The sequence below is a fragment of the Eutrigla gurnardus genome (genome assembly GCF_963514095.1).
Source record: "Eutrigla gurnardus genome assembly, chromosome: 14".
Lineage (NCBI taxonomy): Eukaryota > Metazoa > Chordata > Actinopteri > Perciformes > Triglidae > Eutrigla > Eutrigla gurnardus.
Window position 1 is genome coordinate 15,562,887 of NC_139937.1, and position 26,138 is coordinate 15,589,024.

Consider the following 26,138-nt stretch of genomic DNA (forward strand, 5'->3'; position numbering starts at 1 on the left):
TTTTCTTGGCTCCGTGCCTCATGAGTGTAATTTGGATGAGTGCAGCTCGCTTGCCTTTGGGCTCATTAACAACAATATAAACAGTAATTACTGTGATCGCCTAATTAATTCATTTAAAAATGCTGCACGGCGTAAAAGGCGACAGCAAATCTTTTCTGGAGATAACAATTTTATGGAATCATTGTTGACATAATTAGCAATTTCATGTTCCAAAGTGCAACCGAAATAATTAAAAAACTTTTCTTTTTTTTTTGTCCTATTTTATACATTTGCTCTTTTATTATTCAGATTGCCTCCACTTTTCTTTGCCTTTCCACTAAGCCTGCTTTCTGTGAGTTATCCTTCTCTGATCCCGTCTCTGTCTGCAGCCCTGATAAATGTAATCCTCCCCTCTGGACACATTCTTTTGTTTTTGGGCCATTTCCAGCCTCTCTGATCACCAAGCCCTACTTATTATAGAATTCTCTCTGCATCCATTCTTGCCGGTTTTGTTGAGGTAAAGAATGGTCATTTGGCCCTTGATTGTCAATTAATTACATCTACTTTATTGGCTAGTTAATTGTGATTAACAGTAATTAAGATTTGGCCGAACAAAAAGTGGATTTGTTGTGGCTTGGCACAATGAATGATGAATTCTTTACATTTCTTCTACCGCAGAGATTTTCTCTAAATTTTCTTCAATGTTTCTGTTAAACCATTATAGATAGCAGCGTAGATATGTTCCATGATAACCAGTTGTTATGCTTCCTATATGAACGATTAGATCAGCTCATATCTAAAATTAGCACAACCGCGTTTTGTGTTTATTCAAATCCCTGCTGCCTTTATACATATAAAAGATTAATGTCAATAGACAGTTTTTCTTTATTATCCAAAAACTATTGTTGATTTCATTCAGTGCTTTTATGGAGCAAACGTTGGTGCATGAGATGAAAAGCACAATGTGACAGAGTGCTTTATGTTACAGGCACAGTCCTCTGACCCTTCAAAACCCCAATTAGTATTCCTGCAGAATTTATTACCACGCCTGGCATCACTTCTTGTTGATTACCTCTCTACTCATTAAAGAGAGAGCAGATTTATAGACAGATCTGACTGATGCATGGGTGAGGAGGAAGGGGGGAGGTGGACGGAGGGGGGGAGGGTTCACACTATGTCAAAATGGTGACAAATGTAGACGTGATCCAGCGGAGTGTGGTCGATGTTTTGGAAGACATTATTAAGCATTGTCCTAAACAGCACAGGTTGCATGGGGTTACCTGCTTTACCACAATAGAGACATATAAGTGGTATCTAAGGTACAAAATGCATCTCATCCACACGTGCATCTAATGCACACACACACACACACACACACACACACACACACACACACACACACACACACTTGTACATAAGTGTCCAAATCTATATGGACATATATGTGGAGCTTAATTGGTCTTTGGCTATCTAACTGTTAATATGCAAAGAAAAACAACATGTATCTAATACAATAACATGAATGAGTGAATGAATTTATCCTATTATGGCAGGTTTAACTTGCAGGAGATGAAGTGGCATGCAGAAAATGGAGAAGATACTGCAAAGCACAGCACTTGATCACCACCTGCTGGTGCTTTAACACAGGAAGAGTGATAGAGATGCAGAGGCACATCTGGCTGTAAAAAAGCATGGCTGTTATTTCCCAGAAGTGATCGTGTACAACCTGTTGGGAAAAAAAGATGTGTTTGTGTGGATTAGTATGACCACTTCAGGCAATCAAAGGGAAGTTTCACTTATTTTTTTATTGTATTTTTCAAAATTATGTTAGCTAGGTTTTCTTAAACTTCTCCTTTTTCAATGATCTGGATTTTATGTCATATGAGCATGCAAATGAGATTTAAAAAAATGAATGTGAAAGCCTCCCTGAGATGATAGCTAAAACAAGGAAATATTAGATTGAATTGGGTTGGAAAGTACTCAATAAAATTTAGACTGCTAAGAATTTGTCCAATGCAAAATACATGCCTCCTGCATTAGGTACTATTTTTGGTAAAAAAAAAAAAAATGTATATATATATATATATATATATATATATATATATATATATATATATATATATATATATATATATATATGCTGAGGCAAAATGCAGTACTTGTGCTTTTACTGCAACTACAAATCAGACAGCACTACCCCTACAATATAAGTTTCCCTCAAAACGTGCAAACACTGGGAAAGTATTTAATGTGACAAGAAGAAAAGTCACCTGACCACATACACCAAAGACAGTTGAATCAGAATACCTTATACCTTCACCAAAAGTTAATTGGTAAAAGAAATGGGAATATTATCACTATAGGTGAGCCTGCCCTCATTTCCCACTAGATAGCGATAGAGTCTAATAAATAAATTATAGTGGAGTTCAGCTTGAGGTGGATGGAGCATAGAATGAGACAGATCTCTCACTCTGCTCTTTTATTCAGAAACCAAAAATGAACGCAGATTGTTGGTTTCACACATTGCTTCCGGGTGGATAATGAATTAAAATGTCAAAATAAGAAAAATTATAAAAAGCAACTACCATTATTGTGCTGTTTTATAAAAATGTCTAATGGCAAATGTTATGCCTCGTCTCAGAGCGCATGCGTCATGACTGATTTTGCAGACCGGAAGATGAGCCAATTTTCCTCTCGCGCAGCACATCACTCTCATATGCTATCTTTGATTTAAACTCGAGTCTCTGACACTTGTTGGGGGATACATGTGTTACTCTGAGTGTCGCTCTGCACTTTAGCGAGTTATCGGCAGATGAAAAAGAAGAAGCCGCCTCTGGTGACATCTCTAACCCGAGTGGTGAGTCTCTTGTTTGAGGTCAGCTCGTCGGGATAAGCGTAGCTCTGATTGGCTTGTTTGCTCTTACGGACCCTCGTCTAGACTCCGGTTGGTTTCGTTACGATGTGGTAACTCTGGCAACGTGTACGTTAGTGCATGTTCGTCAACGTATAAAATACGTACCCGCGTAGGAGCGTCTATAACAGGTTTGGTTAGCTTCTCTATTGAGCAACAGCTCCGGTTAACGTTCGTGCAGTGTTAGCTTAGACGCATCCATAGCATTTTAGCTCGCTATGCTAACTGAACGCTATAGACTTTTCTGTCTGGGACTCCGCGTTGATGCCACAAGGTTTTAACCCCCCGCGGGCTTTTTGTTGTTGTTGTTGTTGTTGTTCCCCCCTAAGTTATTACCTGTCCCACATTTATAAACACGTATCATGGTGCTGTTATTGTGTATTTACATAATGCTCAAAAGATTTCCGCAGGTTGCGCTCTGGGCGGATACAAACTTAAAACAACAACCTGTTAAGCACACACAAACCGTTTCCTGCGCCTAAGGCAGGACGTTTAAAGGGATGAAGGTGCTTTTATTGTTTTGTTTTTTAATACAGGAGACCAATACCTCACAGAGCCATGTATGCAAGTATGTAATACATGGTTAGTACGTATTTGTCAGAATCACAGTTGTACACTGGAGACACAGCTGTAGAGCAAAAACGAAATGAGCCTCAGCGTTTAACTTAAAGCAAGCAAATAATAACGGGATCGAGCGTTTCCTCATTCTGTTGCTGTAGCATGAACCGGTTTTCTAAGCCACATGTAAACTGAAGTGTAGTCCGGGTAAATACCCCCCTAAGGGCTTTCTGCAGAGATTTCTCACTCCAAGTTAAAACCAACATAATAAACACATCCATGTTAAATCTCTGTTTACACACTTTTTATATTAATGAAGCAGATTTTTTGCAGTGGCATCAAATGCTTTAGATTAGAATGTGTTGTTGTGTCTATAACATATGAGAGCTAGACTTATACATTTGCACTGATATATTAGCTTCTTGCAGGTGTGTTGTTTTCTGTGTTGATGAATAACAAGAGATTGCAGTATTTTGAACTGTAAAATGTCGCGCTATTCATGTCTCTTGATCACAATTCTTGAATACATTTTTCAAAAATCTAAGGGATCAAGATTGTTTGTATATGTGATGTGTTTTATTCGATTTTTAACCTCTGAATATTGATATCAGCCTCAAAAACCCTGTCTTGGTTTCACACATTATAGGGCTATACGAGGACGTAGCTGACGAAACAAAGTACAGTATTTTTACTTTCACTTTTAGTTAACGATTAATTTCATCATCCATTTATCTGCTGATTATTTTATCAATTGATTAAACAGTAATTTGGCCGATAATATTGAAATGTGCTGATCACAATTTCCCTGAGCCCAATATGAGCCCAAACACTTTACTATGATGTCAGTTAAGGATAAGCAGCAATCTTCACTTTCGAGACGCTGGAACAAGAACATATTTGTCTTTTTACTTTAACAGCAACAATCAGTTTAAAATGTAGATTAATTTCCTACCAATCAACCAGTCAATTAGTTGATTTTTCCTTTAATCACTGTTAATACTGAAATGCTCATTCATTTACTGCCTGCATCGCTGTGCACAAGTGTGGTTTGACATTCTCAGGTTACGCTAATCAATTTCCCTCAACAGTCAGAAAGGGTCTTTCAGCAAGTCTCTAAAAGGTCTCCATCTGCGTGATTCCATGTTTTCTAGGTTAAAATAAGTGTAAAACATCTGGATCACAGTATTAAGGAGGTGTTGGTTGGTGGAGGATCAATAACAACAGCAGTGGTAGCACCCTCCCACACCCCCTTGATGGATATGCAGAGTCGATTTCTCACCTTACCTCTCACATTATCACATGCACTGGGAGCCAGATGAGCCTTTGGCAGGTTGCACATCATCAGGCACTGTGCTCTTCCTGACAGCTGCAGTCAGCATCAGCGGAGGTGGAGGAGGAGGAGGAGGAGGAGGAGGTATCTAGGGCTAAATGGTAGATCCGGTCAAATTTTACAATGGTGGATTCTGATGGAGAAGTAAAGCTTCAGTCAAGCTAACCTGTTTGCTAAACTGAGTGAATGGCATTTACCAATTTTCTGTTTTAAGTACTGCCGGGAGGATCGTGCGATCGGTCATGCGTGTGTGTGTCCGTGTGTGAATGTCCACCTCTGTGTCTGTCCACAGCTAATCTCACATTCGGCTGCAGCACACTGCCTGATTTATCTTGGGTGGCCACTTGTGGCTGCGTGAAGCAGGACCTCTCGGGGGTTGCAATGACTCACGCTTGCTCAAAACAGCTTTTATTGCCCATTTTATACTGTCATTGACTGCTTGCTAACTCCTCACTCATGACTTCTACTACTACACTCATCATCGACTACTCATTGACACATTTGAGGCAAACAGTTTTGCTTTTGAGAAAAACAATCCTTAGGAGAAGGATGCCCGTGCCTTTGCCCTGGCTGTTCTGTGGATTCATATTTCGACTGAATTTCGCTCAGCATCCCAACTCTGACTCTGATATTTCAGCAATATGATTTGCGATAGAACAACAAATAATGATATTTACATCATCAATCCCATTTCTAATGAAAGACATTCAAATGATTACGGTGGGATTTTGTGCAGTGATCTGTACCAAACAGATGTTTTCTTGAGTCTGTAGAATATGATGTGTGGTCCAGGACATCTCTGTTGCATGACAATATTTAATTTAAAATAGTATTTCAACACACATTTCTCCTTTCACAAATATTGCACCTGCTGGGATTTGGTTGCAAATCCAGATGGTGATCTAACCTTGCAGCGCATGATGAACTTGGCTTTGAATGATCCCTTGGTAAATATTATTTGGGATTATTTTGGAAGTGTGGAGTAGAGTCGTCTGAGCATCTGAGCAGCTTTAATAGACAAATAGACTGAGGCTGTGAACGGAGCCGGTCGTACAGTAACATCATCCAAGCTTGGCCCTCAGTCAGAGTTTCCTCTGACCCATGTATGAACTGTGCATTCAAACCAGGAGCTCATGCTTCTGCTGGGTCTGCAGGTCAGTGACTCTGAACCACGCAGGCAACCAAACATCTGGACTGCAGTCAGTGATGTCTAATTACCCACTATGTGTACAAACATGTAAGCTTCAGTAACATCACGTTTGGCAGGAAAACAGAAGTTTAAAAAAAAAAATGTCTCTTCATCTTCCCTCAGGTGCTGATAACTTCCAGGTCATTGGTGGATAAGGACGGACACTGTAAAGCCAAACACTAGCCAGAGTGACCCAGCAGTCTGAACCCTCTATCCTGGGCTGCAGGCGTCCACACGATCCACCTGGTGAGTCACAGAACTACAGCAACTGTTCATGTCTGTCCATGGGCTCTCACGCTCACTACTGGACCATCGGCCTAATTTTAACATTTTCTGTGCTTATTCCTGACTGTGCTGAAGGAGCTCTCGTGGTTGTGCTGACTCACAGTCCACTGAACTGGCCGGTAGGCGCTGTAAGTGATCATTGTATGCTTCAGCCAGATTTGCATGCCTAAGTAAGCCTGAAGTGTCGTTCCAGTTGTGTTAGTGATCCATTTTCCCATCAACACATGCATATGATCGAGGCTCAACGGGGCAATCCCAAGTGCGTGTCGTTGAGTGAGAAAGTGAAAGCTGGTGGCTCTGCCAAGGATGCAAAATATGGATAAATATATGTATTCAGTGCCTTTTTAAATGTGAATCAACCTCTTTTTTAGGCACGTATTGTCAAAAACAAAGACTTGACATGTCAAACACTTCAGGGCGGTCGATGGCATATACGTGTTTTGTATTCATTCAGTGAAACATTACTGCTCGATGCCACACCTGCCAGAGATCTGCACTCTGCTGTTGTCCGTGTTTTATAGCTCATATGTGCTTATGAGAGGCTGTAAAGAAGTGCAGGGGGGTAAACGTATGACATCAGTGTTTAGAAATCAACCATGGCATTACAGAACAGCTGCATACATCAGAGATGTCTGGAGGCAGTTCATGATTGATTTCACTCCCCCGGGTGTGTCTTAATTGGGGCAGCAGTGATTACTTTTGTGTCATCAATTGCATTGATCCCATGTATACTTAATTTCATCACACAGCCTTCAGCACACACTTACTATAATGCGCTGCATTTGTTATTAAAAGCTTGACTTACTTTTTACTTTCTCATCCACCGCTTGTTTGATATAGAGGAGACTAGGGACGCCATCGATCAGTCAACTAATCGCTTGATTAGGACTTAGTCGACTAACATCTCTTTAGTTTAGTTTTTTTTAACAAGAAACATCTCTGGTAAACACCAGATTTCAAGTGGTGCTTTTTCTATGATCCTCTGTGGAACATATTGGACAGATCTGTCGAATAGATCAATTCATCGATTACAAAATTGTTAGTGTCAGTTGATGAAAAATGTATTTAGTCAAGGGGGAAAAAACACCCTTGCTAGAGTACTAGGAATTAAATAATACTCCATTATAAGAATTTGGAAGTCTAACATTTTAATATTGTACTGTATTATGCAGGTAAACACATGGCAAACACGCTCTCACATTGGCCATATTTTATATTACCTGATATCAGACAAAAACGTTCAAACAGCTCAAACTTGTGGAACTACAACAAAATTAATATTAAGGGAGCCTTCCATTACGTCAGGCTATGACTCATGTAAAATAAAAAGCAATACGAAACTGAATAACATCTGCTGATTTTATATTTTCAAATATAAAATAAATACCATGTCAAATATAAGACAATATAAAATCTGTGCATTTAGGAGAAATGTATCACATTTGTGATTATCATGCGAGTCTCTGAGGTAATTATGCACCTTTTAAGGTGCTAAAGCTTTATTCTTTTTGTTGACGGGATGGAGCATTGTAACTAGGGTCAAGGACTTTTAATAAATGCTTGAAGCTGGGCTCCTCGACAACAGCATATGTGCGCATTGGTGTGTGAACCGTGACAGCTCAGGACGAACACACACTCTCCTAATCAATAGGGTGATAATTCTGCAACAGCTAAAATGACAGATTTGTCTGTTGTCTTGTTAATGTGCTCTCTGCAGCTGGTGTCTGTATTCAGCCAAAGATTGAGTGAGTGAAGATACATCAATGTTCTCCTGCAATTGATGTGTTTTTGTAGATCAGCAGGAACGAGTGTTGAGTCTTCTCCAGAGAAATTATCCGTTGATCAGCTCACATCATTTAAACTTTGATTTATATCAGATCCTCGTTTTAATACCAACAGGTTTGTATTATTGGAGTAATAAGGTTGTGAGGTACAGTACGCTACAGCTGTTCATTGGATGAAGATTTAATTAATATTATGCTGCATTTATCATATTATACACAGTAGTGTATAAGTACAGGCTGTAAAAAGTAATGGGGTTCCCAATAAAAACGAAGGATTTTGCCTTCACAGCCAACAAAAAGTCATTAAACATAATTTGAGTTGCATTCTTTTTCCATTTTGTTTATTCTCCGTCACTTGAAAGTAGTCAGAATGTTGAAAGGTAAATTCTAAAGGATTCAGGTTTGAAATTAGTGGATTTTATAAAGGACTTGAATTTGTTCAAATGCCATTGGACGTTTAACATGGTTCATGTATTTGATTAGGATGCACCCTAGATTCCTCCATTGGAAATATTGCTAACTATAGTAAAAGTGCTGGCAAAGCTAACAGTGTTTACCTGAGGGAGAACGGAGGGTGGGAGCTACGCTTCCGTGACGACAGCTACATCAACTGTCACACCGTGTTGGTGCAGTGCAGTGCAGTGCAGTGCAGAGCGGCGGTCGTGAGCTAGCCTGTGGGGCATGGCCACGTGCACTATAAGCAGCCATAGCTGGCCCAGCTATCTAAATAAAAAACGATATGCTATTACAACCCACACAGAGGGTGAGCGACTCCATTCTCTGCTCAGGGAGACATTACTCCATTTTTTCTGTTATATTACTGCTCTGAATATCAAATCTAGCACCTTTAACTTGGATATACTGATAGTACTGATAGCATCCCCATAGAAATATTTGTTATTATTATTCATCTTTTTCTAATCACTCTCTTTATGTCCTGCAATCGTAACTGGATGTGATGTGACGCTTGTTGTTTTTGTGTGAGCTCACCAAACCAAATTCTTAAATCTGGATCGAATCTTGAAACGTAAAATGTGTCGTGAAAGGAAAAAAAGAGGGCTGTAGTGATGATGAGAGCAGTAGACGTGTTTCTGTAACGGTGCAATGAACGTTTAGGAATTCAGCCAGGCTGACTGACAGCATGGCGACCGTCACTTCGTGTTGGCCATTTGGTTTCCCTTGGCTCTTCTTCCTCATCAGACACAGTGTGAGAAACAGTTTCTACATTTGTCCTTCAGCTTTCCCAGGATGGATAGTTGGAATTGTTGGCATTCCTCGTTGAAACCGAGGACACGGCTATACCACAGCTATAGCTGAGCCCCAGGTTCATCACAAGAATGTCGAACGAGCAAACTACGGGAAGATTTTATTTATTTTTTGACGTAGCATGTCTGACTATTGGCAAGTTAATTTTAAATATTGAGGCCGGAGATGCTGGACTTGAGGGAGTCAACATGTGATGCATGCCAGATCTGAACCCAGGAAGTCACATGGTACAATATGTGCCTTAAGACCAAGCAGGATGCTCCATATTAGGTAAACATAAAGACAAATACTGAAATTATATTTCCATGATGCTGAAGAAGAAAAAGAACCCACTGTAAGATTAAACATCAGGGTGTTCCCACCCACCCTCAGTGTACAGAGCGCTGCAGTTGTCCCCCTGTGCCTCTGCTCTGCTCGACACATTCATGGGTGCATCATTTGAGTGCCTCACTTACGAATCATCACATATCACTTTCATATTATTTGAAAATGATCAGCTTAGTTCCACCTATTCCCCAAATTTAAATGTCTGGCTCCAGTAACTCAGAGAGTTAACTCAGAGACTCAGATTTACTGGAGCATGACAGAGAGTCGTAAAGCCAAATGGCTTTAAGACGACCTCTGAGAACCCATGGGTGACATCACTGTCACTACATTCAGGCCAGATTTTAAGAACTTAATATTATCAGTGGGAAAACATTGTACAAAGTATACTCATTATGTTGTTTCACTTTGTCATTGCTGTTATTCTGCTTTGTCACTGGATGAAGTCACATCATTATTTAACCACATAGCTTGAGCACAACTACGGTACATTTCTTTACTTGCATTACTAGGGATGGAAACTAGAAAGCAAGGTAATTTTAGTCCCAGAACTATTTTTTTAAGGAAGTAAACATCCTTGTCATCGTCGTTTTCCATAGCGGTCTAAAGACCTGGAGGCAGACGAGGGCTGCTGGAGGTCGCAGGGGTCAAGCACACTCTGCAGCCTATAGGTTAATGAAAAAAAATCTTGGTTGGGTCCCCCTGCAATGACATTTACCGCTGCATAGCATTAACTGACGCACTCCGGATGTAATAATGAAATGCAGAGGAGGAAAAAGAAACCAAGAGCTTCTGTCTACACAGTAAATCGTCTGTTTACTGTTTGTTTATCGTTCATTTGTGCTCTAGAACGTAACGGCTGTGAAACAATCAGAAAATAACCGTTCTCTCATTCCCTGCACCACCATGCCGTCTTTTTCTTCCACCGCTCGCCTTCTCAGCTCGGTGCGGGCCGAAGCCGATGGTGAATGTTATCTAACAAAGACAAATGCTCTCCATTTGTCCTGAAATGGTCTTAAATTGGTGCTACCTTAAATTTTCAGAAGGGACCAGTTCTCCTAGAGGAAAAAGTTTGTCGGGAGCCCATCATGTGTCAGAGTGAGCCTGCAGTCCATGGATGACTGACTGATGACACCTGGCCCTGTAACTGGTCAGATGCCTTTCTCTGACCTGTGAGTCATCACAGCTGTGCACTGCCATCCTGTCTGTTAGCTCATCACAATGGCAGACATTAAATGGGATGACAGACTTTAGTCAAATCTCTGCAGTCAATCCACACAATAGGTGGAAGACGTCACCCATTGGTTTACAGACGACAGGTTTTTTTTTTTAAAGCCATAGTAGTGTCACAAATTCACCAAGCCCTAAAGCATACCCTGTGTCATCGTCTATTTTACTCTAGATGGAACCATCATGGTTTAGAGGCCAATACACAATCTTGACACCTCAGCCTTTTCCCTTTTTCACAAATGTATTTTAGTGTGAAATTGTTGAAGCAGAATTGCTGTCTTAAACAAAAGTATTTGTATATAATCACAAATGGATAAAGCCTTTTTCCAAAGCAGTCTGTTTGTCTTTCTGACATGACACAACAGTTTATAGTTGTACCCTGTTGGCAATAACAGTCAGAAATACGTGCTAATTGAATTGTCTGGACATGCTAATGAATTCTCTGGACATTGAAGTTAAGCCTCCTAATAGCTCGATGTTATTATGTAGACCAGGGGTGTCAAACTCATTTTAGTTCCACATACAGCCCAGTTTGATCTCAAGTGGGCTGGGCCAGTAAAACCATTGCCTGAAAACCTACATAAATAACAACGCCTTAACAGTTTCCCATTTTTTTAGTGTAAAGAAGTACAAGAACATTTTGAAAAGATTCACAAACAATAACAAAAACCTGCTGTTTCCTCAAATCACCCAATAATTATTTTATCTTCTCTTCTATTGGCATGCTGTGTGAACTACATCCTTCTCTCAACACAGTACTCGCACATCTATCTAGCAACTTGTTAGCGACAATCATCTGTGAAATGGGATGCAAACATGTTTGTGAAATGGGCCCCAGTATCCCAACGATGCACTGCGTACCATATATGGGCCGAGGCAAAGTAAATGACCCCATTCTAAAATGTAAATAGGCCTATTGGAGCCATATTGGGAGAAACCTCTGTCAACATCTCCCAGGTGCTCCAAGTCAGTGTGGAACATCTACCCCAGTGGGCAACATACCACGGTGCATCCAAACATGATCGCCTTAATGGGCAGCAGCTGTGGCATTTCACAGGGATCTGTCTTTGTCTCTGTGTCATTCTGCCTGCCCCATTTTATGGCTTCAAACGTATATATATATATATATATAGCACAGCACAGCGTGGGTTCCACATTAAAGAATGAATAACCCAAAATTGACTGAAAGACTTTCATTGGGCATGTTTTGCTGTTGTAGGTGTCCTATGACTACGCTCCTGAGACATTCAACCAGCTGCCTCTATAAAATTCACTTTGATATCTTTCTCCATAACAAATGGTCATTGGCAGGGTATAGTAAACAGCAACAGTAGTTGTTTTCCCTTGTTGCTGTTACTAACTGGATGTGTGTGTAATCTTCTACAACAGCTGCTAAATTTCACTCCGAGGCCTACTTGATCTCCAACGCCGTACATAGACCGAGATCTAGAAGAAATCCACATGTAGGTGCGATTACACACATAAACACAATGTCGTACACGACTGTAAACGGGAGGGCAGACAGCTGATTGTAACAAGGCAAGATAAGAGTCAAATCGTTACCTACAAAAAATTGTATGCACTATAACACCCCTAAACCACACACTCCATTACCTCACCAGTTACACAGTGGCAACCGGTCGCCAAGGCCAGCCAGACTGTCATTAGGGGTGGCTTCATATAGCTGCAGGTTGTGTTGTGAGAGCTAAGAGGAGTCGTTAAGCTTCCCTGACAGGCGTTGGCTTCACACCCTGGCTGGCCAGGAGTCAGTGGGCATGTCCTGAATTAGCACAGGGCTTTCCCACAATGTGAGAATGCTGCGTCGTGGCTGGCACCACTGGCACAAGTGTGAAGACCTGCGTATTGACGTCAGAGGGATTTTCTTAGAGTGCCTTTTGTTTTAAGTATGAACTCCTGGGTGTTTTAATGTTTTAAACTCATGATAATGAATGATTTTATTCTAAACCCTGAGATGATGAAGGCTAACACGTGGAAATCTTCTCTGAGCCTTGGGGAAAACAATGAATTATGCCAGTATATTTACACTGAGTCCTGGATATTTCACTTTTTGGATGTTGTACCAAACACAAACTTGTTTCTTATGTTTGTTAATAATGTTTGTTTTATTAAAGCCACATTGACCATATTTGACTTATTAAATTTACAAACCTTCTTAATTATAACTGCAGGTGAATACATACTTACATGCACACAAACACACACACAAGTTGGGCCCACATTGTCTTTATGTAATGATGTATTTGCCACCCAGTGTGCAGTAGAGGAGAGGTAGGATGAAAAGCTTCTTGGAGCGACAGTTGCATGAGAGAGGAACGGTAATGAGTGGGCTGGAAACCGTGACAGCCGGTCTGCTGTAAGAAGGGGAGCGCCAGAGAGAGTGAATAAGAGGAGGGGGTTACATGTGGGAGTATATACCACAGCAAATATGGTAGGAACACAACACATTGTAGCCGCAGTTGTGTTTTTTTTTTTTTTTCGAGGAGATGAGCGAATGAGCAAGCAAGCGTGTCTCGTCCAGACACCCACGCTGCCTGGGCTGGCGTCCGGAGGGATTAGCAATACATTGTTACGACTTTCTCCGTTCCTCTTTATGTGCTTTAGGTTGTTTTTAATACCTTGCACCATTTAAGTTTATGTCCGTTCCTGAGATATCGCATTTGCCTGGGGAAATTCCTTCACGCTGTTCCGATGTGAAATACAAGACCATCTCTTTTGTTGTTACAAAGTAGTAGTAGTTGTGTAGCCCAGATGAATTAAAAGCCCCACCACTTCCTGGGATGCCGGACTGGCTATTGTGACACCAGTTTGAGCAGGTAGATTGCTTCAAGGCAAGGCAAGTTTATTCATATAGCAAGGCAATTCATAGTGTTTTAGGTAAAACATCAAAAGCATTGATTCAAAGAGCAAAAGAAGCACCTTGTACAAGGACATTTAAAATGGGATTAAAAACCCAAGAGGATAGAAAATAAAAGCTTGCTAAAATGGAATAAGACCGCTATAAATGCAAGAATTAAAGGTGCAGTCCAATGTAAGAAATTATGTAATAAAAGGCAGCAGCAACCAGAAAAGCCTTTAGCCTTGATTTAAAAGAGGTGAGAGCTGCAGCAGACCTGCCGCTTTCTAAGAGTTTGTTTCAGATACATGATATGATAAAAACTGAACGTCCATTGATTGAACATTGATTGAACTTTTATTAGATCCTCCTCAGTTTAGTCTTTGTTTAAGTGAAGAAAATTCTGGCACATCCAATCATAGATTTGTTCAATGCACTTAGTCAGTGGATTTATTGGACCATAGTCCCCTGGTTATATGGTTATGTAAATGTATGTGTCATCTGCATAATTATGGTAATTGTGATAAATCAAGTCCTTAGTAACCATCAGGTTAAAGGGAGAGTGTTAAAAAAAGAGATATTATGAAAAGGAAGTAGAGTCAACTCTGTGCTCCTGCTGACATGTAGGAGGACGGATCACGGTGGAGAGTTTTTCAAGGGTTATTATGTGCTTCTTCTGGCTCTCTACAGTGTCAGAGATCGGTCCAGAACACTGACCTGATGTGTATGCAAAGAGTCGCTGGTAGCTGCAAGAGTGAGAAGTGATGGTTTTATTTCTGGTAAAAAATTTCACTATTGATTTTCATAAAGGGCACCACCTGCATGCCCGATTTCCTTACAGTTCGGACGCCTGAGCCACACTACAATGAGAGCTGCTGTGGTTTTCCATACAACAAGAATAACACAGAGGATGATACAGTAAAAACAAGTTGTTTATCGTCATATTATCAACGACAATTAAAGGGAAGCAGTTGTGGGTAATGAGAATCTCAGACACTCCCAACAATTCTCATACAAATATGCATAAAAATAATTTATGGCCCTGATATTCAATATGGTGTCTAATTATTAAAGCCGGTTTCAGCCTTGAAATATATCATTTCTTTGTTCAGCTTTCATATATATTTGCGTGTGTGTGTGTGTGCGTGTGTGTGTGTGTGCGCGTGTGTGTGCTTGTGTGTGTGTGTGTGTGTGTGTGAGAATGTAACAGCAATAGAGCCCAGGTTGCTGCTAATGAAATGTTAATCCCTTGAATTACACAGTTTCCCTCCTCATTTGACACTGCTGCTCAGGTTTGATGTTTCACATGAATGCACACACACTCACACACACACTCACACACACACTCACACACACACACACACACACAGGTTTTTTCATCCTTGATCGTTCTCTCCGAGCTGGATATTGTTCTATTTTTTTTCCACCTGATTCTAGCAGCTTTTGCTAACACACCACAAGCACGGATCATGTTGCCATGGCATCCGTGAAATGGCTGAGGTCGCCCCGTCGTCACATTTTGTTCAAAGACAACCTGCTCTCCAAATCCTCCGCTCTTCTGTCTCTCAGCGCGTTTTTTTTTCCATTATGTCTCGCTCTCCTCCAGCCTGAGACTGAAACCATGTGTCTCCACGGGGGCGCTGACCACTTCCTCAGACGTTTCTAGAAAAATGACATCACCTTCACAGAAATGGAAAAAGCCACACTGACACAGTTAGAAGCTAATTATAAAAGATGTTAACAGCCAGGATATTTCATTTATACGCTTTGTCATAACTTTCATCGCTGTGGCTGTTCTTCTGATTACAATAAACCCTATTGGCCTGCTTGAATGACTCCGAGATGATGTCATTGCATTAAACTGATCTCATGCCAGAAGACAAAAGCGGGATTCTTAGACAAATTGTTCTATTTTTAGTTTTGTTTTAGCTCTTTCCTCTTTCTCTTTGTTGCATCAAAGTTATTGAGTCATTGTATTATTGAGCCAGAATTCCATATATGGTCATCAGACAGGCCATCTTCCAGGTCACTGGTATTTGTGTAGTTTTGCAAATGGCGTGTGACATATGCTGGGGCCCAGGACAGTCAATGTGGTCTACAAACATATGAGTGCGTGAGGACATGAATGTACATCGACACTAATGCCTTCACTCAGGGGACTATTAAATGGTGTAATGCCCTTTTTTATTTGAAGGCATCGGTGCATTGAGGGAATTGTTGGAAGGTATTTTGATGGATTGACTTTTATCATGGTACAAATCCCAGCTTTTTATCAGGCGGCGTTCTCTCCCACCTAAGCTTTTGAGAGAAATGTTTGCCCCCATATCAGCAAACGCCGAGGAAAAGCCGTTAGTTAGTGAGTGTTGTTATCACATGAATAAAATTTGCATCTATTTGTCTTCCAGAGTGCAAAATCTTCCCACTGAGTAACTATTCTGGGACAGCCACAGCAGCAACACCTCACGTTGGGAGTTATAGTTGGAACTGTTACGGAGGCCCCTTCATAGGGAAGCTCCGCTGTATAATCATTCAAAATAATCTATTTAAAATAGTTCTTACAATAGATATTTGCGTACTGTATCCGATTCTGATGTAATCAGTGTCTTTCAATGCTTTCAGATCACATCCTGTGACATATTGTGTAGACATTTAATAATTTATGCAGGTTTTTTTTTAGAAAAATCTAATTTTTCAATATTTTGTGTGTGTGTGTGTGTTTGTGTGTGTGTGTGTGTGTGTGTGTGTGTGTATTACAAGTAAGCCAAATGCTGTATGATGGTGATGATGGAGAAACTTGATGTTGATACTTAAAGAAACTTCCGTCGACACACGTTTTCAGTTTGCCTGCAGAGTTTGTGGTTATCAAGCTGTGTTCTGCCAGAAGAGTTGTATTTGAGAGAGCTGGGGGGGGGGAGAAGAGAAGACAGAAACCTCTGGAGCTGTTCTGTTTTTCAGCTTTTGCAACACAGAAGGTAGCTTTCCTCATATATTCCCCTTCTCCAGGCACCAGACAGGAAAAAGCTTCCACGGCATCGACTTGTTTTGCCCCTGCTGAGACAAACGCTGCATACTTGCAAAGAGCAAGTCACCTAGCTTGGTATTTGAAAAGAAGTGAAGGGTAATTATTATGAAATGATTCAGCTCTATGGTAAAAAAGCACAATTATTATCCCCGTTCTTCAGTAGATGATTTTTTTTTTTTTCATTTTGTCAGCCCTCATTCACTCCATATTGCACATTATAAACATCATTAGCTATAGCTTTGTTTTTTGTGGTAGGTTTATTAAACAGGCCTCTATTATTTTCTATGTCCTCTCACTGGACAAGTTTATTTAATTCCGTTAGATTTTTCATTATTGATCATCACTCATTTCTTTAAATTTCCTACCTTACTCTGCATACCCTCTCTGATTTCTGCTGGTCACAAAAAGTTTAGTTGTCGTCATTTTAATCTATGTCGGTATATCCCATCATATACTTTATATTGATGTTTTTCTATCCATGATTGATCTCTTATGGCTTTAGTCTAACAGTACGGGGATGTTTCAGTATAGAAATGGAACTGAGGTGTCCTGAAGTTATTATTAGTTTTGAGGCATTCGTTTTGGCGTAAAATGAGGTTTGAGCTTTGGGATTTTTCCAGCTCTCTCTCTCCTACTCTGATCTAAATATAGAGGACTCTAGGACGGTGCTCAATTCCAGTAATTCCTGGTTAATTAGGCTATTTATCTGTGAAAAGTACAGTAGCTATGTTTCCCAGCAGACTGGGAAAACTTACATTCATATGACAACATGCTGTTGGTTGACTTGGTCGGCTAAAAAGCATGTTGGTGTATTAATGTCTCTACTTACAGTCAACAAATGATTAAGACAGTATTGTGGAACCTCACACATGGAGGACCTTTCGTCTAGCATCATCATTCTGGTCCGAATTTGAATTTGTCAAATACTTTAGTTTGTGACCAAATACTTGAAACCTTAATGACATTCCCATCAGCCACACTTTGTATATTGTATCATATATTAATTGTATTAAATATATCATTTTATAGATCTGAGCTGGCTGAAAGGCATATTGCTTTGTGAGTCCTGCCTTGGAACTCACATTTACAACATTGAAGGTACTTAATTAGAAATTAAGAATAGCTATTGCTAACAAAACGACAACAACAGTGCTAACAGAGCTAACAGTGTTGACCTGGAGAGATTAAGTTCTAGTAAAATGCAAGAAAAAAAAAAAAAGATGCTTGTTTCAGGCCATATTTGGGTACGAATATGAGTTTAATGATATCATGTTGTGAAATTACGCTATCATAATTACAGGGTCAAATTTTTCTTCCATTTCCATTTCTCTCTGCGCCTGCAGTTGGTGTACGATGTCCAGTCTAAACCGTGTAATGTCGGCTGGTTAAGCTGCAGCATGCACAACCCCTGTTGTTTTTGGTCAGTGTTTTTTTCCCATGACTCTGAGATGCGCCAGAGGAAGCCTAATGTGATTTCCACACAGTTCCCAGGCCCCCAGATCCCCCCCAAACACAGGCCATTACACACTCACACATGCACACTCACACATACACGTACACACTCACACATGCACACTCACACATACACGTACACACTCACACATGCACACTCCTAAGTAAGGGACAAACGTGTGTGTGCGTGTGTGTTTCTGTTTGTGTTACTAGCATTAAAAGAGATAAATGGCTTGAACATCCTTTGCTCTTTGATACACACATGCTCCGTCTTAGTTGTCAACCATCCACACACACACACACACACACACACACACACACACACACAGGCCTGCAGGGCTCTCAAACTAAGGGGCAGCTGCTTCTTGTCCAGTTGAGAGGCCCGCTGCATAAAACGAGGGCCGACTGCAACTCTGATTCATACACTCACTTCAGTTCGCTTGCTTTCAGCGAAACCTTTGAACTTTGTTAAGATGACATCCACTTAACTCAGAGCTTTCGTCACATTGGGAACTCCACCGAGTGTAATTCTGAAACGTGAAACAAGGCTAAGAATGGATGACTGCTGATATTTATTTTAAGTTGCGTGAGATCAGTGCAAGTATTCACAATTTAGGGATGAGGCGATGCAGGATTTTATCGTAGATCTGGATAAAATCCCTTTTTTCCGATAATCAGGATCATTTTAAGAATGTAAATAGTTTTAGTTCTATTTACTCTGCTTATGCATGTTGACACGTTTTCAATAACTACATTCAAGATAACATAAATGTTCCATTAAACAACTGTGGTCGCAGTATGCTAGCGCTGCTGCACCTGGTGAATGGATCTCTTTTTAGAGAATTTCAGTCTATCAACACTGTTTCTACTTTATCATCTTGTGATCCATTTGATTTCTTTACTTGAGTTGAATATTAATGAATATGAATATATGAGAAACATGACTCCACACCTGTTGCTTTGTTGTTTTGCGGCGCCTCCAGGTCTCTCCCTGAAGTCGGGATGAACTTAGCAAAGGTTAGCCTGTGTTTGGTTGGATTACACTGCCTTTCTCACAGCCTGTCACTCTTAGCAGGGGCTCACAGAAGTTAAAGCTGCTGCTGTCATTCATTTGTTTTAGTGAGATGCTTTGCTCCATTTGGTGGACTATTGTAGACTTTTACTTCACTACCGATGCAGTGAACCGGGATAAATCCATATTTAGCACAGCTGGATCAATTTGCACTGTTCTGATCAAATACTAATAATCCCCCACGTTATCTCTGCCAGCGCATCGCTGTGGTTCATTTTAGTCTCTGTGTGTATAGATAAACAGTTTGACAAAGTAATATTTAATAAGAACCTGCATTCTGTATTCCTACTGTGTAAAGATCAATTAGATGCATAACATTAGTCATTTATGCCAGTAAGTTCAGCAAGTAACAATTATTTTCATTATCAGTTAGTCTTGTGGTTATTTTTCCAGTATATTTCTATAGAAATTTGCCCATCGCAATGATTTAGAGCACAAAGTGACACTTTAAAATGTCTTGTTTTGTTCCCAACACTCCAAAACCCAAACATATGCAGTTCATAATGATAAATGACAAAGAAAAGCCGCTGATTATCGATTAATGGACAAATCCTTTCACGTCTATAACGTGATGGTCAGGACAATCATCGGATTGAATTGTCCAAGCAAAAAAACTTAGTATAACCTACTGTTGCCTTTTGTATTAATGTAACAAGTGTTAGGATTCATCCAAAAGCTGAAAAAAATAAACTGTGTGACTCACAGGAAGTCGTCGGCCATTAAATATAGCTGTGAGCTGCTCCATCAATGCAGGTCTGACATTTGATAGGTGAGCTGCATCTGTCTTCAATATGCAGAGGGCTCTATTTCTGTAGGATTATTATTGATGCCTGTGTGTGTGTGTGTGTGTGTGTGTGTGTGTGTGCGTGCGTGTGTGTGTGGGCACGTCTTATCCTCTGTGTGCATGTGTGTGTGTCGGTAATAGTGAGCAGAGGACCAGAGCGTGACTCATAGGGGAGGTGGCGATGTGTCTTTTTCTTGCTCCTGACTTCCAACCTGCCGCTCTCTGATAAGAGGGAGACTGAGACGGGTGGGCTCTGATTCGTCCTCTCTCTGCATGGAGCTCGCCGTCTGCCATCAAGAAGAATAGATGGGACAGACTGGTCATCCGTCTTTTCTTGTGGTTTCCGTTTATAGCTTCTGAGTCACCGAGGATGGAGTGGGTTGTGATGCCGTTGAGTTACTCTTGAGACACTGTTGGGAGTGAAGAAAATGTTCCCTGCTTCTTCTTGCCAGTTATTAAAGGGATTAATAACTTCTGTAAATATTGTTCTCCTTACCACTCTGGATTATGAAGAAATATAGACAAATCAAGGATTGAGTCATATGCAATAATATATCATTATTATGACTATCAGGAGAGATGAGAGAGCCGTAGAATGCTAACTTGCTAAACTGAGATAGTGAACATGCTCACGTGTGTCATATTTTGTTTTCCAGGAATAAAAAAAAGATTGGATTTTGATACAAAAAATACATATAAATTGTTTTCTTTGTTGTTCGTTGTTGTTTTTCGGCATATTTTGTTAAATAGGTGCACAATATGACTGGGGATGTGATCTTAAAAGGCTTCACTTTAACTCAAAGCAGCAGGTTCACCTAATCATAGTTGCCTGTTGTTCAGTGTGTTGTCCTGAATACAAAGACTTAAAAACATCTCTGCATGGGTTGTCTGTTCGCAGCTTTAAATCCTTCAGTTCACTGTTGTGATGGTATTGTAATTATCTTCATTGCAGCTGCAACTGCAATCAATCTGACTTCAATCCCATATTTTATTCCCACTGTTGTTTGAATTTTAATGACATACAGGCGGATGAAATGAGTCATGGGTTGTTTTGATCATTTTGGTCTGAATAGCACCTATTCAAATACATAGTAGATACCATGTTTCTTTCATGAAACAGTCATATTTGTAATGCTAAAATAATAGCCTTTACATTTGCCTTTTTTAACTGGCTTCAACTACTTTTACTCCCCTCCAACAAAACGGTTCAGCTAATCACTTCACAAAAACAATCCTTCATGCAAAATGTTGCCGTTGCCACTTTCAGCGTTAACAACTCATGGACTTATTTCCCCAATGTAGCAGGTTGTCTAACCCAAACATGGGTGACGCATAACAGTATGAAGCCAGAGATGGAGGAGGATAATGAGCAATACATCCACACTAGTCGCTCTCTCTGTCTCTGAATTCAAATTAATTTTCTACATCAAAGTGTAAGCATGCCATTTCAGATTGAGCATCTCTCTTCCTGTAATTGTTGTCATCCCCTCCCCTCGGCCATGTGCGTAGGTATAGCTGTGTGTGTATCCATTAATTCTGTTTTTAGGAGTTTAGGAAGCTGAATCTCTTCTCTGAGGGCAGACATTTTGGTTGATAACTGTAATAAAGATTCCACTGCTGGATTTGGATCGAAGGATGTCATTCATAAGATATTTGAGGAAGAATAACTAAAAGAAAATACACTTTAAAATATGCAATTAAAACATTAAGTACATGATTTACATAGTGTTGATAGCAGCAGTTTGGGAAGTTTGGGTTTCCCATCCCATTTAATATTTTATTACCCCTTCCAATGACAATTCAGTGCATCACTTTAAAATGGCATTACAAATGTGTAAATTCAATGTCTTTTCTTATTATTAGAAATTATTGCTATTGTTTTTTTTTTGCCGTTTTTTTTTTCGTTTTTTATTCATTAACATTATCAGAACCAGTTTTATTATGCAACAAGAAGATGCTTTGGTCATTTGTTTTGGCAAGCAGTGTGGTACATTGGATCAGCCTGTTGAGCGCGGTGCGTCGCCCACCTCATGTATTGCAGTTACGTAACACACGAGGAGCTATGTGCTATTCAACAATCATGTCTACCTATTTTAGCCAGGTGTCAATTAATCTTACTGGACTGAAGGTACAGCTGCTGTTTGGAAGAGATTCACTGATTCAGAGACTCTTAGCTGCTGCAGGATAAACGTCATCACAAGTAGACGTAGTGGACGCTGTTGTACGATGCCTCTTCTTTAGACAAGGTTCCCTACAGTATGTGAGTTTATGCATGGCTGCACATTCACATGTCTGGTGGTGGGGGGGTGTATGAGGATGTCCTTTCCCCTCAATATCTCTAGTTAAACGCTAGTATATAAAAGGCTTAGTTCACAGATGTTGGACAGTGTGCAACCTAAAAATAATGTGTATATCATGAGGTGCCGGTAGTATCCCAATATCATGCATAACCCTTGCGTTATTTCAGATCAAGACTTGGTCCATTTCATTATCAATACACATATATGTGACTACAAACAGCAGAACAAATATATACCAACAGGGGGCACCACAACCTCTCCAGGTAGAGTGACATGATTGTAGAATACTTAAATTTGAAAAAAAAGAGAAAACAACACAACCAGTATTAGCTTCTTAAGAAAATGAAATCTCGTCCCACTGGGAATGAAGGCATCAAGGAAGTGTATCCATTACGCCTCCAGTTGGAGAAGGATTTTGACCCTTTGACCACCTGTAGGGTACTTTCCATCATGTTCTCAGACACTTGTAATAACAATCCGAGTGTGTCAGTTGCAAAAATAAGTCATTTTAGTGGACGTTCAGTGACAGTGAGGAGTTGCACCACCTGATTACATTGCTGTTTAGCAGCTGCAGCGTTCTCCCTTTACTCAAGTAATTTAAAAATTGTTGTCCCCATTTGTCACTTTGACACAAAAAAACATGAGAAAATAGGATCCAGGATGGAAAATCTGAACTTTTTCCCTTTAAGCTTAGCCTTTTATAACAATGTAACACTAACACCTTGTGTGTGTGTGTGTGTGTGTGTGTGTGTGTGTGTGTGTGTGTGTGTGTGTGTGTGTGTGTGTGTGTGTGTGTGTGTGTGTGTGTGTGTGTGTGTGTGTGTGTGTGTGTGCATGCTTTCATTAACGTTAGATAAGACACTCAAACCTCATTAAGTGTTCTCCCTAACTGAAAGCTGATTATCCAATTACTAATCTGTTGTTATCTAATGTCTCCAGGCCCAGTTGCTGAGATTAACATGACGGCTCTCTGATACAGGTCCAACATTCAGCTTTTAGGTCTCACCGCTCATAACAATTTTCACTCTTACAAAAATCTGTGCAACATCACCATAAACATACATTTGTAATCTCTCAGTTTTGCTTGTTTAGGTTTCATTTGCCATTTCAGTATTTTGAGTTTGTTGTTTCATACTCGGCGACTTTTTTCAACCCTCCGCTGATTTTTTAGACTTGCTGCAGAACATACTGGAGTTATTTGGAGTTTCTAACGGTGGCACAGTGTGGGGGGAGTGTCCCTTCCCAAAGGAACAACTTCTAAAGGGTTTGCCTTGGAAAGAGAAGTTGTTTTCTCTTCCGCCCATGCTGTTGCTTCCTGAGTCTTCAGGAGGAAGGAATTCCCTCTAGTGCTGGTTACCCACCCTACATCCTAATACACACACACACACACACACACACACACACACACACACACACAAAGAAGCTGGTTACATGCCTCGGAAGTGCTGTGCAGAGAGTGTAAAAGTAGTCAAAAGCCCCTCAAACGGTATGATAGGTGGTCTGTAGTAACCAGAAGCAAACCTATGGGTCTGAAAAGTGAAGCCAGTGCTGAAGTGCCTAAAACACATTCCCTCTACTGAGCATCAGGGGGCGACTCCTCTGGTTGCAAAAAGAAGTCTGATTGTGTAGAAGTCTATGAGAAAATGACCCAAATTCCCTCTTGATTTATTATGTCAGTAAACATTATTAATGTGAGTTTATGGTCTCAATCGATAATTTCAAGTCTTCTTAATTAAATAATGTTATTTATCACCTGTACCAACAACTGAAGTAGCCCAAACCCTTCATTATTACCAGCACCTCGTCCCTTCAAATGCAGCCCATATAAAGAAGGGTATACAGATACAACTTGGTTTTTCAACATGGAGGACAGTGCTTCACCCAAGCTTACTCTGAAAGACCATGTATTCACCTTAAGGCATGGCCAGTCAGCCAGGTAATCCCAGGACTCAGGGCCTTGGTCTAAATTATTTATCCCTCAACCAATTTACCCCCCTGGCTGGACAGACTCTCATTTCAGTGTCTTACATCATCTAATCTCCTTGTGCTTTGCTGTTCTCTTCACTCTTTTCTCTGCTACAAGCAGGTTCTTTGCAGTAATTTTATTCATATATATATATATATATATATATATATATATATATATATATGCAGGCTTTATTAAATGACTTTCCCTGCACTGTGTGGAATTTCGTCTTGTGTCGCTATCCATGTGCCTCCCACTCAGCCACACATACCCTTACTAACAAAAGTCCAGTGGGGGGTGGTTTTCACTTGGCTTACCTCGCCCCACCCTCCACACTACCCCACCCTAAACTGGGCCCCACTGTGCCCCATTCAACTGGCCAGCAGATGCTATTCAGATGAAAGCAATCAGCCCAAAGCGGTTCATACTCCCAGCTTTAGTCAGTGGAGGATGGGCTAAGGAGGGTCTTTAGTTGGCCCTGAAATAGTTTGTCCCACACTGCACACCCTCAGTCTTTGTCTAACGGTCAAGCTGTGCCCCAGATTAACTGGACACAATGCACAGCACATTCTGGAAGTGGAAGTGAGGTGACACTGCAGATGAGTGGAGCAATTCTGAATACAGAGTTGCTGTATATAAATGCATGCACCTGCTCCAATTTAACAAATACTTTACTTTTTTATTATTAAAAACAGGAAGAGTATCACAGTATTTATTGTAAAAATCAATAATGTGGTCTTGCTGCAGGAAAACTTGTCAGGCAGCCCTCCAGATAATCTGATGACCCCTTTTATAGAAGCATGCTGCAGGTTTGCTTCTCGTTCACAAATCTTAGTCCAGAATAGAACTTAAAAACCATCGTGTTTTTGTAAAAGGAATAGTTAGACATTATTGGGAAATTGCCATTCTGGGACTGAAGAGAAATGTATAATTGCAAATGTGAAGAAAGTAGTGCTACAATGTCCCATGCCTAGTTGAAAGTAGAATTTGGGACAGTTGTGGGACACTTTTAAAGAAGTTAAAACTAAACCCTGGCTGTATACAGTCTCTATGTAAGGCTAAACATGAGAGTGGTTTCAAAATGTCAAACTACCCCCTCAAGTTGCAGCCTCAAGTCTACTCGAGTAGCAGTCTGTTATTGTGTGAAGACAGACGTTTCTGACGTCTTTCTGCTGCTACAGTACCTGAAAGAGTCCAGGCTGATGTGCATCATTAACTCTGACGGTGAAAACAACGTGTCTGTTTAGTCTCTCCCCTGCTAATGAGACATGAACGAGTAATCATGCCCAGATCCCCACTGCTGATTGACTGTAGTCTTACACTTGTAATCCGATCTTTTTGTTGAGGTGTGCTCACAGTATTATTATATAAATGAAATAAAAAACGCAATTGAAACCGGAGCCGCTGTATTCCCCACTTCCCTAAAGTAATGAAGTTTATTTTCTTCCTTATTCATTTCTTCTCCATTCCCCTAGTTTGTACAGATGCAGTTCTTTTATTAGTCATGTGTTGAATAAATCACTGGAGTCCTGAAGGAATTAACGACTTAGAGAGGAGTCCATTTCTAATAACTAAAGTTGTGTTCTGATAACATGAGCTCTTCTATCACGACATCGTGACAAATAAATTGATTTTTCCCCTGAAAAAAAAAACGTAATATATAAACTGAGGAAGGCCTTATGAATCACACCTTTTTATTAGGGCTCAGGGTGTCATTTAAAAATGTGACATTCAAGTCCGATCCCTGCTGTTGCAGTAGACCAATCACAAACCTCAATAAATCAAAGAACACTGTCATGGTTGGCTGCAAGCTGAACCATACAAATAGTATT

General features: G+C 40.3%; 1 protein-coding gene across 1 annotated transcript in view; it reads left to right on the forward strand.

Moving 5' to 3' along the window:
- The first annotated feature begins 2,704 nt into the window (after window positions 1-2,704).
- Window positions 2,705-26,138, forward strand: part of ncalda (neurocalcin delta a) — a 51,895-nt gene continuing 28,461 nt past the window's right edge. The window contains exons 1-2 of the mRNA XM_084027755.1: window positions 2,705-2,836; window positions 6,091-6,213. The gene's annotated coding sequence lies outside the window, so the exon portion shown is untranslated. The remainder of the gene's footprint in view (window positions 2,837-6,090; window positions 6,214-26,138) is intronic.